The following is a 14,994-nucleotide window of genomic DNA, read 5'->3' on the forward strand; positions in this document are numbered from 1 at the left end:
TTAACTGTATATATAGAATGTATCAATCAGCAGTGGTCTTGTAAATTTGCATCGTAAGATCAAATTGGAAGAATGTATTTTAATTATTCCTGAGGACAATTTCATATTCCAATAGGTTTTAAAACCATGGGTTCAGACTAGAAGGAGTATGAACCACAGTGAAACTGGTGCCACAAGAAAATTGGCTGGTTTACTCATCTGTGCCTTCAATATATTGAGGCTGTGGCCATATAACGAGAACGTATTTGTACCCGTGAGAAGCAAAGAACTGAGCATAAACCAGGCGATTGAAGGACAAGGCCTACCGCCTCATCCTTCAATTGTCCAGCTTATCCTCAATTTCCCAGCACAGCGTGCAGGCGTTATTGCTTAATTTGTCATTGAAGGTTATTCTCTCACGGCCAGTAAAAAAACTATTCTTCATGACTGTCAAATATAGCTTTGTTCTAGCATAACTCTATTGAGCTGACTCTTGAATGAGTGGACTAACTTTGAGAAGAATATCCACAGGAATGGATGAGCATCTAGTTCCACTTGAATGAAACAGTAAAAGCTGCAAAATAACAAAACTTGAAAATAACCGGATATTCTTACAGAGGGAAAACAATTATATTACTGCAATGAACATTGGATTTATAGACAGTTCAAGGAACACAGGTGGAAAACATGGTATTCGGTGAAGAAAGGGTGAAAGTAAATGTGGTTATAGTCTACGGTGCAATTATTATGACATTTTTTTTACTTAATATGTTATTGCTTTATTATCAGATGCTGCCCTAAATGCCAGCAGTTTAACAGGCAGTAACAAATAACTTATTATCAGGTGTATCACTGAGTGGTCTTCTAGGATGGAAGCTCTTTTTGTTAACAGTAGAAATGTAACCAGAATGCAGATCTTCTCTCAAGGGTTTAGAGTAATTTTCATGGTGGAGTTCAACATAATTGAAATGGTTTTCATTTGTTTGCTCTCTGGAAAACAGATGGCGGCACCTACCATCCATGTATAAAATCTGTAAGTGCATCTTGGCTTACTCTAATTGATAAGCCATGGATTGAAAGCTAGGATGTGGAACTTAATATTTCCCTTTCATAGAAAATTTGTCCAGTCTTATGCTGCTAAATACTGAAGACACCGATTTGAGGTTCTATTACCAGCCATGTATCACTCCTGACCTGTGGGTACAATTGGGTATTATATCAGTGATACCAAAGCACATGTTATAGTCTCTTTAAATAAACTTTGTGGCCAAAATTGATTGTAGAAATGAGTTCCTCATGAGGACTGATTGCTGTCCTGGGAGTGTTGTGTGTTAGCATGGAAATTGTTAACAAGACTGGTTAGAACTGGGTCAGTTGGCTGCATATAGATATTGAGGACCCCACATTTAAACAATTTGGGGCAAAATTTAGGGTGAAAGTGCAGGAATTTATGATTGAACAACAGAGGAGAAATGTGGAATGAATAAATGGGCAATAGAATGATTATGAGTTTATAATTTGGATAAGAACCCAAATAATGACTGAGCCTTCAGTGGTTTATAAAGACCATCTGGATTTCCAAGTTACATCTCACGCTTCAAGTTACTCTTAATTGTATTAATAATCACTTAGAGGCTGTAAATGTTTATCAGTTATGACAAGACCCAAACTCTTGTCTGTCTTAATTTAGCAAAATAGTACATGTGGCCAAAAAAAATTAGTCTGAGGCAGTACACTGTGTGCTGATTGGTCATGCCTAATGAGCCTTGTCACTTCTCAGAGAATATCCATACCTCACCAGAAGGTTTTAGATTGTTAACATTACTTGCTGAAGTTTGTCATTGTCTGCCACTCTACAGTCAAATTGAATATGTTAGCCCATTTTGCAGAACCTACCTTGTCCTACACTGTTACCGTTGGAGTCCTGTGGGTTTTCTCTTGGTAAAGCAACCTACTTTTCAAAATAATAATGAAGGACTTTTAAAGAATACATTATTGTGATTATGGTGTTATGTGGGTGGGATTTCTTTTGGTTCGACTCAAGTGATGGTTTTACAGCATGGGAAGTTCTGTTGATGTCAGGACTTGACGTGAGCAACTTACCTGCTTTGAATAGCGAGTTTTAGTAGATACAGATATATTGTTGCAGATATAAATCTTTTTTTTGTCAACCTGCACTAGGTCCTGTGGTTGGAACAAATGGGATGGGAGCAGTTATGCAGTGCAGGGCCAGAACTAATCTTTCATAGGTCACAGATTTTCTGACAAAAAGTGATGATTTTTTTTTTGTTTAGCCCCAGGCTTCATCCAACAGGTCTTAAGGCAGAGAATAAGGGTGCTCCATTAGTCTTTGCGATGGATTCCTAATACTTGTCATTATGTATTAGTGAAAGCTAAGGCAGTGATGAATAGAAGGCAGTGGATGTCGTCTACATGGACCTTAGCAAGGCCTTTGACAAGGTTCCACATTGGGGTTTGGTCAAGATGATTGAGTCAATGGCATTCAGGATGAAGTAGTAAATTGGATTAGACCAGGGGTGGGCAAACTTTTTGACTTGAGGGCCACAAAGGGTTCTAAAATTTGACAGGGGGGCTGGACCAGGAGCAGATGGACGGAGTGTTTTGGTAATACACCTCATAAGAGAAAATAAAATATCATGGGATATGTAGAAAACATGTGCTTTAATTTCAATTGAAAATGAACAAATGCATTACAACAAAATATCTGTCTTTGAAGTCCCATGGTATTTAGCTATTTATTGAAATGTCTTTTAAAACACTGAAAATTAAATGAATAAAATACAGCTTTTTTTAATAGTAAGTTATTATTTTAAAGCACTGAAAATTCTGTTATCCTTCAAGATATTATCATCATCACTCTCCTCCTGATTGTCTTTATTTCAAAAATGGTAGGAGATGCAGGTCTACTTGTCCTGCTCCTTCTTATTCAATTGTCCCCTGTCCCAAAACTCAACAACGACCCGCACAATGACAGAACAGTGAGACTGTGCCAATATGCGGAGCTCTGTGCTCGCAAATCCCCGCAGGCTATCTCCCTTAGCCGGAACGCTGGCTAATTGTGAGCCGGTTCGGATGTGCCAGGAAATGGGTCGCCACAAGGTCACAAAGTAAAGCGCAAATGTGGAGTAATACGCTGCACCTCAACAAAGGTCAATGTATATAGAGTGTGTCATCTATTGGGAAGACGCCAGAATTGCGGGGAAAAAACGTTAACAAGGTTTATTAATATAATTTCATCAAGTTCTGCGGGCCGGATTAAAAAGCTTAATGGGCCGCATATGGCCCGCGGGCCGTAGTTTGCCCATGCCTGGATTAGACACTGGTTTTGTGGTGGAAGCGAGAGAGTGGTAGTAAATGGTTGCCTCTCTGTCTGGAGGTGTGCGACTAGTGGTGTGCCGCAGGGATTGGCGCTGTGTCTGTTTTTGTTTGTCATCTATAGCAATAATCTGGAAGATAATGTAGTAACTGGATCAACAAATTTGTGATGACATAAGATTGGGGGCATAGTGGACAGCGAGGAAGACTATCATGGCTTGCAACAGGATCCGGACCACCTGGAGAAATGAGCTAACAAATGGCAGCTGGAATTTAATGCAGACATTTCTGAGGTGCTGCAGTTTGGGAAAACTAACCATGGAAGATTTACATGGTGAGATGTAGGACACTGAGGAAGTACAGTGGAACAAAGAGATTTGGGAATACAGGTGCATAATTCCTTGGAAGTGGCATCACAGGAAGAAGGTAGGGTTGTAAAGAGAGCTTTTAGCATGTTGGCCTTCATATATCAAAGTACTGAGTATAGGAGTTTGGATGTTATGTTGAAGTTGTATGAGATGATGATGAGGCCTAATTTAGAGTATTGTATCCAGTTCTGGTTTTCTTCCTACAGGAAAGATATCAATAAGATTGTAAGAGTGCTGCAAAGAAAATTTACAAGAATGATGCTGGGACTCTGACAATCCAAGTTACAGGCAAAGGTTGAATAAGTTAGGACTTTATTCCCTGAACTAGGAAAATAAGGGGGTTTGATAGAGGTATATGAAATTATGAGAGTGATAGAAAGAAATCAAGCAGGCATTTTTGCCTCTGAGGTTGGGTGAGACTACAACTAGAGATCATAGGTTAAGGGTGAAAGGTGAAATGTTTAAGGAGAACTTAAGGGGAAACTTCTACACTCAGAGGGTGGTGTGAGTGTAGAACGAGCTGCCAATGGAAGTGGCGGTTGCGGGTTTGATTTCAACATTAAGAGAAATTTGGATAGATACTTGGATGGGAGGGGTATGGTGCAGGTGCAGGTCAATGGGACTAGGCAGAGTAATAGTTCAACAAGGACTAGATAGGCCAAAGGGCCTGTTTCTCTGTTGTAATGTACTGTGACCCTTAAGCCCACCACGACAATACAGATTAAGTCCCTTCTATACTAATCCTATTTTCCATCACTTCAGAGTTCAAAGTTAAATGTTCAAAGTAAATTTACTATCAAAATGCATATATGTCACCATATACAACCCGAGATGCATTTTCTTGTGGGCATTCACAGTAGATACACGAAACTCAATAGAATCAAGGAAAGACCGCCCCCAACATTTCAGACAAACAACCAATGTGCAAAAGACAACAAACTGTGCAAATACAAGAAAAAAATTAAAAAATGAAATAATAATAATAAATAAATGAGCAATCAATATTGAGAACATGAGAATAAAGAACTCTTGAATGTGACTCCATGGATCATGAGAACAGTTCAGTGGTGGGGCGAGTAAATTTGAGTGACGTTATCCCTTCTGGTTCAAGAGCCTGATTGCTGAGTGATACTAACTGTTCCTGAACCTGGTGGTTCCTTGTTTCTTGTTCAGTTGTTCCTTAGTCGTCATATGTTGCTCATCTAGGTACTTAAATCTTGTGAGAGCCTTAGCCTCCATTGTCCCCTTGGTCAGTGCATTCCAGATCCGAGCCACTGCTGGCTGAATAAAATCTCTTCTGCGAATCTCCGCTAAGCCTCTTACTCCTTATCTTAAACCTATGCTCTTTGGTTTTTAATGCACCTCAGCTATGGGAAGAAGCTTTCTACTGTCTATGCCTCCCATAATTTTGTACACCTTCATTAGGTGGCCTCTCTGACTCCTCTGCTCCAAGGAAAATGAAGAGAGTTTATCGATTCTCACCTCATAGCTGAAATGGTCCATCCCAGCCTGCACCGCGGTGAGTATTCTCGGCACTCCCTTTGATGCAAACATGTCCTTCCCATAGCGTGATGATTAGAACCACGTACTGTACTCCAGCTGTGGTCTAATCAACTTGTTATAAAGTTGTACCTCAGCTTCCCTGCTGCTGGATCCTTGCTAGTGAAGGCATAAGCTACCTTTTCTACCTGTGATGGCACCTTCAGGAATCTTTGGACATACCGCAAGGTTCCTCTGTTCCTCAATATTCCACTGCTCCCTACCATACTGTTTATATATCCTAACTTTATTAGTCTTCCCAAAATGCATCATCTCACACTTAACAGGATTAAATTCCATGTTTCATTGCCCTTCCATCATGCCAACTCCTTAATATCACCCCACATCCTGATTCTTCCTCACTTTCACAACATCACAAAGTTTAAATGTCATCTATTCTCATGTCCAGTTGTTTATGTACATACAAGTGTGATTGGCCCAGCTTCCATTGTTTGAGTACATAGTAGTAAGAGGTTTTACAGTTACAAAGACAACCTTCCACCTTCAATCTCTGCCTCCTAGGACCAAGACAATTCCGGATCCAATTTACTACCTTTTCTTGGATCACATGGGTTCTATCCTTCTAGACTGGTTTCTGTGGGATCTTGTTCCAAGCTTTATTGAAGTCCATGCAGACTACATGAACCACAATGACCTCATCAATAATATTTTATTACTTTGTTGAAAAAGTCAATCAAATTGGTCAGATAGTATCTTCCTGTATCAAAGCCTTAGTGATAACCTTTCATTAATCCCTGCCTCTTTAAGTGTATATTAGTTCAGTACCTCAGAATTTTTTCCATTATCCTCCCTATAACTGATGTTATAATCTTAAGCCTTATTTACCTGATCTATTCTTGTCCCTTGGCTCTCCTCCTCCTTTTGAATGCCCAGCAACAGTTTAGCGACAGCCTTGAGCCCAGCATCAGAGATGTAACACATTAAATTGAAAATAAATTTATTATTGCCTCATATACTGAGGTGCCATCCATACAAGTATTTCATTACATCAGCACATTGGGGCAGGACAAGAAATAAACAACAGCAGAATGCATAATAAAGTCTTACAGTTACAGAGAAAGTGACAATAAGGTGCAAGGCCATGACGAGGTAGAGTGGGAGGTCAAGACCCTATCTTATCAGACAGTTGTCGTATAACAGTGGAATAGCATTTCAGTCTTTGCCCGATAAGTGTGCAAGAAGAAACGTAAGTGGGAGGAAGTCCTTGATAATGTTGGTTGCTTTATCATGACTGCAAAAAGTGTGGACAGAGAGGAGTTTAGTTTTCATGGTTGGCTGGGCTGTGTCCATAACTCTCTGCAGTTTTTTTGTGGTCTTGGGCAAAGTATTGTTCATACTGAGCTGTGATTTATCTGGATAGAGTGCTTTCTATGGCGCACCTATAAAAATAGCTGAAGGTCAACAAGGACGTCAAAATTCTCTAGTTTCTTGTTTTCTCAGTTTAATTGCAATCTTTAATCCCTATTTTGTCTCATTTCCTGAAATGCTTCAATATCTCAAGCAGTCTAATTCTAGTTTTGCCCCATTCCCACCAAATGTTGTGGGACTATTGGAATCATTCCCTCTGGCCCATTACTACCTCCTGCCTCACTTGCTATTGAGATTCATTCGTTGCCATCCCACTTCTATCCAAATCCCAACCCAGACCTCTGCTTTGCCATTTTCACTTCTCAGACCTCTTCACCCCACTGTTGTCCTACAATCACTCAATATAAAACGGGACTGATCTGTGTACTTCTGGACTCTCTTCAACAAACAGGTTTGTTCTTAACCTAGACCTTGCCCACTCTTACTTCTTATGTTGATTTCAATGACATCAGCCAAAGCCAAGAGGATTATTGGAGATGGAAGGATGAGAAATTGAGCTCATTAATGCCCAATCTTAGGAGATGATTGACTAGAAAATGTTAGCGGTTCAAGGTGAAGTAGATGGGCTTGTGAAAGAGAATATGAGTGGGACTGATGTGATTCCTTTGATGGTTTGCAGAATTGATGACTCTAATGCCCCCTTTCCACCTCTGTCATAATATGATATGAATTTGGGGCAACTGGGATATCCTCTGGAGTAGAGGTGACATGTGCAAGAGGGATGGGTTCCACACGAATGAGAGAGGGACCAATATCTTTTCAGGGAATTTTGCTAATGCTACATGGGAGGGTTTAAACTAGACTGGTAAAACACTGAACAGGAGCACTCATCATATAAAATACTAGTCAGGGAGAGTGGGTTTAGTATTCTGAATAGCCTAGGTACAGTAAAGGGAGGGGACAGTCAATTAGACTGCATTTATTTTGATGCCTGAGGTTTAACAGGTAAAGCAGAGGAACTTTAGAGAATGGAATGTCTCTGAGGACTGGGACGTTACACCAATAACAGAAACATGGCTGAGAGAAGGGCAGGATTGGCCATTCAGAATTCCAGGGATACAGTTATTACAGGTGTGACAGGGGTACAGGTAAGGGAGGAGGGGTTGGAGCTATTTTGATAAGGGAGTTTGTAACGGCAGCTCTTTGAGATGACATTCTTGGGGGCCAGTGAGGCCTTATAGGTAGAACTTAGAAACAAGATGGGAGGATCACTCTGGTGAGGCTGTAGAGAAATTGCTCATAATTGGAATAATAGTAGTGTTGTATTAGTAGAATTATGCTAAATGGGGCAGGGCAAATTTGACTGGTACTGTCAAGGGAAATCCCAAGAAGTTCAATAGATATATTAAGAGGAGGGAGGGATTAGATTTAGAGATCACCTTCTGTATGTTTCAAACCATAGGAGATGAGTAGGATTTTGTGCCCAACGCTGGCCTTCTAGGCCTGAGTCAATGTAGCCTAGCCTAGGATTTTTAAACAAGTATTTCTCCTTGATCTTTACTGGGCTGAAAATTGTAGTCGCTTGAGAGACACAACAATAGGTGGGGATGTTTTGGGGGATAGTCACATTGCTAGAAAGGAGGTATCTGTAGCCTTACAATGCATTTGGGCAGATAGCTCCATAGGGCCTGACCATTCCATCCTCAGACTTTGTGGGAGGACGGAGAAGAAATTGTGGACACCCTTGCGGAGATACTTGCTTCATCATTAGCCGTTGGTGAAGTTGGCTAATATTGTTCCATTGTTTAAGAAGGGTAGCATGAAGCTGCCACTGAACTACAGATCAGCCTGTCATCAGTAGTAGGGAAGTTACTGGAGGGAATTCTGAGGTACAGGATCTACCAACATTTGGATAAATAGTCCGATTTTGAGGAGTCAGCTTGACTTTGTGCATGGAAAGTCATGTTTGATGAATCTCATAAAGTTTTTTGAAGAGGTAGCCAATTAAATTAGATGAAGGTAGAATAGTTAATATTATATATTTGCATTTTAACAGGGTCTTTGACGAGGCTTATGAAAGGCTGGTCTAGAAGATTAGTTTGCATGGAATCCAGGGAGGGCTACTGGGTGGATTCAAAGTTGTTTTGGAGGTAGGGAGCTGAGGGTGGTGGTTGAAGGTTGTTTTTTGGAGTTGGTATGTGACAGAGGTTGGTGTTGGGATTCTGTTATTTGTTGAAAGAGGCATCACAGGCAGACAAGGTGATGAAAAAGGCATTTAGCATGCTGGCCTTCATCGGTCAAGGCGATGAGTATAGGAATTGAAATATTGTGTTGCAGTTGTATATGACTTTGGTGAGGCAGCTCGTGGAGCACTCTGTACAGTTTTGGTCACTATTATAGGAAAGGTATGGTTAAACTGGAAAGGGTGCAGAGGATATTTTTAAAGATGTTGCCAGGGCTTGAGGGCCTGACATATAGGGAGAGGTGGTCAGGCTATAATTTTATTCCTTGGAAATAGGAAAATGAGGGCTGACCTTGTGGATATTTATAAAATCATGAGGGATATAGATAAGGTAGATGGTAACAGTCTTTTCCCAAGGGCAGGGGAGTCCAAAATGAGGGGAGCATAGATTTTGAATGAGTGGGGGAAATATTTAAAAGGGACCTGAGGCACAGCGTTTGCACACAGAGGACTTTGAGTATATGGAACAAGTGGTTCTGTCAGGTATAATAGTATCATTTTAGAAGCACTTAGCTAGGTACTTGCAAAGGTGAGGCTTAGAGGAATATGGAGCAAATGCAGGAAATTGGGACTAGATTGGTGGGCATCATGGTTGATTGGACTGATTGGGCCACAGGGCCTGTATCCATGCGGTACTGCTCTATGACTATGAATATAAAAATGACTAGAAATCGTAGATGTGAGAGCTTACTTCTGATGAGAAGTGAACCAGTTGCCAATCTTAATACAATGCTTTGTGAGTGTGCTTCTGAAAGGTCACTGGCAAAACACAGACGTCAACCTCCGTCTACCTTACTTAGCCTCATTTGCCCATCATTCATCTCCATCGTTGTGTGAATTTGTACTTATGGAAAAACAAATGCAATAGATGCTGGAAATCTAAACTGAAGGCACAAAGTGTGGGAAATTCCTTGTAGGTCGGGCAGCATCCAAACAGGAATGGGTGTATGCTGAAAGAAGCAGGCTTAAGATTTTAGGTGAAAGTCTTTCAATTAGGAATGGATATATTCATAGAAGCACTGTGCTGAATGCAAATTCAAAGGCAATGAATACAGGGATGGTGGGACATACCATAAAGGAGGGACCCTCTGCTATTATAAAAATAGTCTTATCTTTATGTTAAAGAATGGAAGGCCAGAGAGATTATCTGACTAAAGGGACGACAGTGCTTCTGGTGTTAATTTTCCATCACACTCACAGTTTGACCCCTCTGTCCTCAGCCTCCTACACTTCTCAAATGAAGCTCAAGGAACAGCACTTCATCTTTCCATTAGGAATTTTACAACCCGAACAGAGCACCGAGTTCAACAGTTTCTGATCATAACCCGTGCTCCCATTTTTTTGGACAGCAGCTGCTGGTAATGAGCCTGCTGCTGTAATTTATGGCTCCTCTCAACCCATATTTTGTTTCTTTTCTTGTCCCATTACCATACCCTTTTGCCTTGCACTGTTTCACCCCTTATGTCATTTAATCACTGTTGCCTTCCATCGTAAGAAATGAAGATCAAGCAGTTTCTACAGTGAGTGGCTGATGACCACTGTTCATTTTATATCCAGACAGAAAATTGAAAGTCATTCCTAGTATGTTACAACTAAGTTCACCTATTAACTTAAGTAAAAACTTAGCAGGCTATAATTGTTTTCTTTCCTACCTTTATTTTTTTATCAAGATATTTCACATTTGTTTCTTCTTTTACTAACGACACCATAGTAGGAACTGCCATTTATGCATATCTGGTATTATCAAGCACATCTAGGCTTTGTGCGTCTGGGAAAAAAAATGAATTCAGCCCGTGAATGAAGAGTTACCCATACTTGGATTGGACTATGCTAGATTGAAGCGACACACCAACATTTAATCACCTAAACTTTTAAACACTGATGCAGCAACGGAGCAAATCTGTTTCTATCCAACAATCTGCTTTCCCATCTCTTGCCCCAACCATCCTGTTTTAAAAGGGCATATATAGTTACTCACTTTCGAGGACTCTTCATCTCATGTTCTTGATATTTATTGCTTGTCTATTTATTATTATTTCTTTCTTTTCATATCTGCAGTCTTCTGCTCTCTGAACACTCAAGTTGTGTGGTCTTTTATTGATTATATTATGGTTATTATTCTATAAATTTATTGAGTATGCCCACAAGAAAATGAATCCCAGGGTTGTTTATAGTGATACAAGTGTATTTTGATTAAAAAAATTTACTTTGGATCTATGGATAATTGTGACTTGCGGAAATGATTTTACCTTGAATGTATGCACCCATTTTAGATGCACGATATGTTTGGCTGGTCACTTCATTATTGCACTGCAGTTCAAAGGGAGACAAAATATATTGCCTTACATTTTTAAGGATATTTTTCCTTTTCATCTGAAACTTCAAATATTGTTGGCATATAGAGCAAGGCAGTGGAAATGCTATGTTGTATAGTTGAATTAAGAATGATCAGGTCATAAAGGTAAGTTTGTTTTAAAGGAGTGATTGATATCACCTGTAGCTAGAATTGTTTCCTTTTTAGTTGCTATTCCTTGAATATCATTGAAATACAATATCTGTGGGGGTTAGATAAGCTTAATAACCAAGACTGGAGTGGCTGACAAGCAATGGCTTATTGACTGAAGATCTAATCAATACAAAGCAGTGATCAGGATCTCAATAAAAGTGCACTGCTTAAGCAAAACACACAAGAGATGCTCAGCAAGTTGGTCACATCTGAACAGACAGGAAAGTATTTAAGTTTGGGCATTTAGTCACAATCAGAAGGTGCACAGCTCATCAGAGGGAACACAAGGGAAAAGGTAATTTAAAAAAAATGATATGCGTAGAAGAAACAGGAAAAGCAACAATGCCTAGATATACCTCGCCACCACCTTGCTTACCTCCTCTGTTCAGATTGTTTGCCTGGCACATGGCGCAGAGTGAATGAAGTGAAATTGAATATTAGGAAGACCGAACCCATCTGCTACAGTCCCTTGCCATGTCAATTCTCTGGCCACAAGCTGATCCCTCTCCCCAGCAACTGTCAGACTAAACCAGACTGTTGCGACCTTGATAGTACACATGTCTCTGATTCTGAGATGAACATCAGACCATCATCTGCTAGATCCCCCAGAAACTCGAGGGACATGCTAATTGATGGGTTTGAGGGGAGTTGAGAGTTTTTTTCCACAGTGGGTGGAAGAGTGTGGCAGAGTGGCAGAAATGGCAGAGGCAGAAATCTTTGACAAGTTTTAAAATCCCTAGAATACTTGAAGAAACAGAATTTGCAAGACTAGAATCATTTCTCCAAATTCCTGTTTTCACCTCAACTCACCTTTGTTGAAACCCTGAATTGTGCCACCACCAGGGATAGGGTTCCTCTTGTCCTCACAAACCATCCCGCCAGCCTCCATGTGCAGCACATGATTCTCTGTAACTTATGCCATCTCCAATGGGATCCCATACACCAACAAAATCTTCCTCTATCCCCCCCCACTTCCTGCACAGATTGCTCCCTATGTGACTCCCTTGTCCATTTGTCCCTCCCCACTGATCTCCATCCTAGCACTTTTCCTTGCAAGCGGGAAAAGTGCTACACCTGCCCCTACATGTCCTCCGTCACTACCATTCAGTTCTTCCAAGTGAGGCAATGCTTCACCTGTGAGTCTGGTGGGGTCAGCTACTGTATCTGATGCTCCCGGTGTGGCCTCCTGTATATCGTTGAGACCCGACGAAGATTGAGAGACCATTTCGCTGAGCACCTGAAAAAGTGGGGTTCCTGGCAGCCACCCATTTTAATTCCACTTCCCATTCTGACATGTCAGTCTATGGTCTTCACTACTGTCATGGTGAGGCCACACTCAGGATGGAGGAGCAACACTCTATATTCCGACTGGATAGCCTCCAACCTGATAGCATGAACATCGATTTCTCAAACTTCTGGTATTGCCCCCCACCCCTTCACCATTCCCCATTCCCTTTTCCCCTCTCACTTTATCTCCTCACCTGCCTATCACCTCCTTCTGGTGCTCCTACCCCCTTTTCTTTCTTGCACGGTCTTCTGTTTCCTATCAGATTCTTCCTTGTCCAGCCTGTATCTCTTTCGTCAATCAACTTCCCAACTCTTCACCCCTCCCCCTCCCAGTTTCACCTATCACCTTGTGTTTCTTTCCCCCCCAACCAACTCTGACTCCTCATTTTTTCTACAGACCTGATGAAGGGTTTCAGCCCAAAGTGTTGATTATACTCTTTTCCATTGATGCTGCCTGGCCTGCTGAGTTCCTCCAGCATTGTGTGTGTTGCTTGGATTTCCAGCATCTGCAGATTTTCTCTAGTTTTTAAGTTATGCCTCACAGGATTTGAATGCTTCAATGAATTTCTACCTGGTCTCTCTTATTTGGCTTTCCATTAATTCAAGATAATCCGAAGCTCTGTTCCTAAATTGTACTGCATTGCAGCCATGCTTATTGACTGGTTAAGTGAAAGCTTGATTTCCAAATTCTTATCCTTATTTTCAAATCTCTCCATAATCTTCTCCTCCCCCATCACCTCCGATATCAACATGATTCCAATCCCTTTGAAGAAGATGAAGAAAATTGAAGATTTGATTCATTTGACTTATCTCGGGTACCTTGAAACCAAACGATGAAATGCACCATTTGTGTCAACAACCAGCACAGTCCAAGGATGTGCTGGGGGCCGTGGCCGGGGTGGCAGAGTAGCACAGTGGTTAGCACTACACTTAACAGTACCAGCGACCTGGGTTCAATTCCCACCACTGCCTGTGTTTCCTTTGGATACTCCTGTTTCCTCTTACAGTCAAAGACATACAGGTTGGTATGTTCATGGTCATTGTAAATTGTCCCATGATTAGACTAGGATTAAATTGCGGGGTTGCTAGGTGGTGTAACTCAAAGGCCTGAAAGGGATTATTCTGCACTATATCTCAATGAATGAATGAATAAATAAATAAACAAGTGTTGCCAAGTTTCTGGCACCAACACAGCATGCCCACTGTCTCCTAAATGTAACTGCGCATCCTTGGAATGTGGGAGGCAACTTTAGCACGTGGAGGAAACCCACGCGGTCTTGAGAAGAACATACAAACTGCTGACAGACAGCAGCGGAATTGAACCCAGGTTGCTACCACTGTTACAACATTTTGCTAACACTGTGCTACTGTTCTACATTAAAATCAAAATAGATAATGGACTAGGGTTCTGGGCTACCAGCTCATGGTCCCTGCTGGTACCACATCCCCTTGCTTACCCCAAATTTAACTTCTGCACCATTGGCTGTTATGCCTTCCCTAAGATCACAATCTCTAGAATCCATTCCCTGATCTTTCCATCTCAGTAGTTTTCCTTCCAATATGAAATGTTCCCTAGAACGTATTCCCTAGAATGCTGAACAGAGCCTGTTCCCATTTGGATAAGCAGGGCGGCACTGTGAGGATAATTTCTTTTTGATTTCTCAAGTGCCTTCAATACCATACAGGCCTCATTGCTGGGGAAAAGCTTCATTCAATGCACTTCCATTGTATCCTGGATAATGGTCGACCTGACTGGCAGATCATAGTATGTGCGGCTTCAGAGCTGTGGCTGTAGGCAGCATTGGGGCCCCACAGGGGACTGTATTGGCTCCCATCTTGTTTACCCTGTATACCTTGGACTTTAGGTACAACACTGAGTCATGTCATCTGCAGAAGTTCTCCGATGATTCAGCAATAGTTGGGTGTGTAAAGGGAGGATGAATACAGGACCCTGGTGGAGCACTTTGTCGAATGGTGCAAGCTGAATCATCTGCAACTCAACATCAGTAAGACAAAGGAGATGGTGATGGACTTTAGGAAGACTAAGCCTGCACTGCTCCCTGTTACTACTGATGGTGAGGACGTGGATGTGGTGAGTCCCTACAAGTACCTGGGGGTGCACTGGATGACAGACTTGAGTGGAGCACCAACACAGAGGCTGTTTACAAGAAGGACCAGAGTCGCCTCTACTTCCTGAGGAGACTGAGGTCCTTTGGAGTATACAGACCTCTTCTTCACATGTTCTACCAGACTCTTGTCGCCAGTACAATCTTCTATGTGGTGGTGTGCTGGGGCAATGGTATCAACATGGGTGTGGTGAACTACATATACCTGTCTGGACACGCCCCCTGCTGACTGCTCCTGTGGCTCCTCCCACAGACCCCTGTATAAAGTCGATCAAGGCCTGA

General features: G+C 41.5%; 1 protein-coding gene across 1 annotated transcript in view; it reads left to right on the top strand.

The window, feature by feature from the left end:
• LOC132401501 (adhesion G-protein coupled receptor D2) overlaps positions 1–14,994 on the top strand; it is a 312,379-nt gene that overhangs the window by 139,419 nt on the left and 157,966 nt on the right. The gene's annotated exons all lie outside the window — the stretch shown is intronic.

This window comes from Hypanus sabinus, chromosome 11, assembly GCF_030144855.1.
Source record: "Hypanus sabinus isolate sHypSab1 chromosome 11, sHypSab1.hap1, whole genome shotgun sequence".
NCBI classification, from domain to species: Eukaryota; Metazoa; Chordata; class Chondrichthyes; order Myliobatiformes; family Dasyatidae; genus Hypanus; species Hypanus sabinus.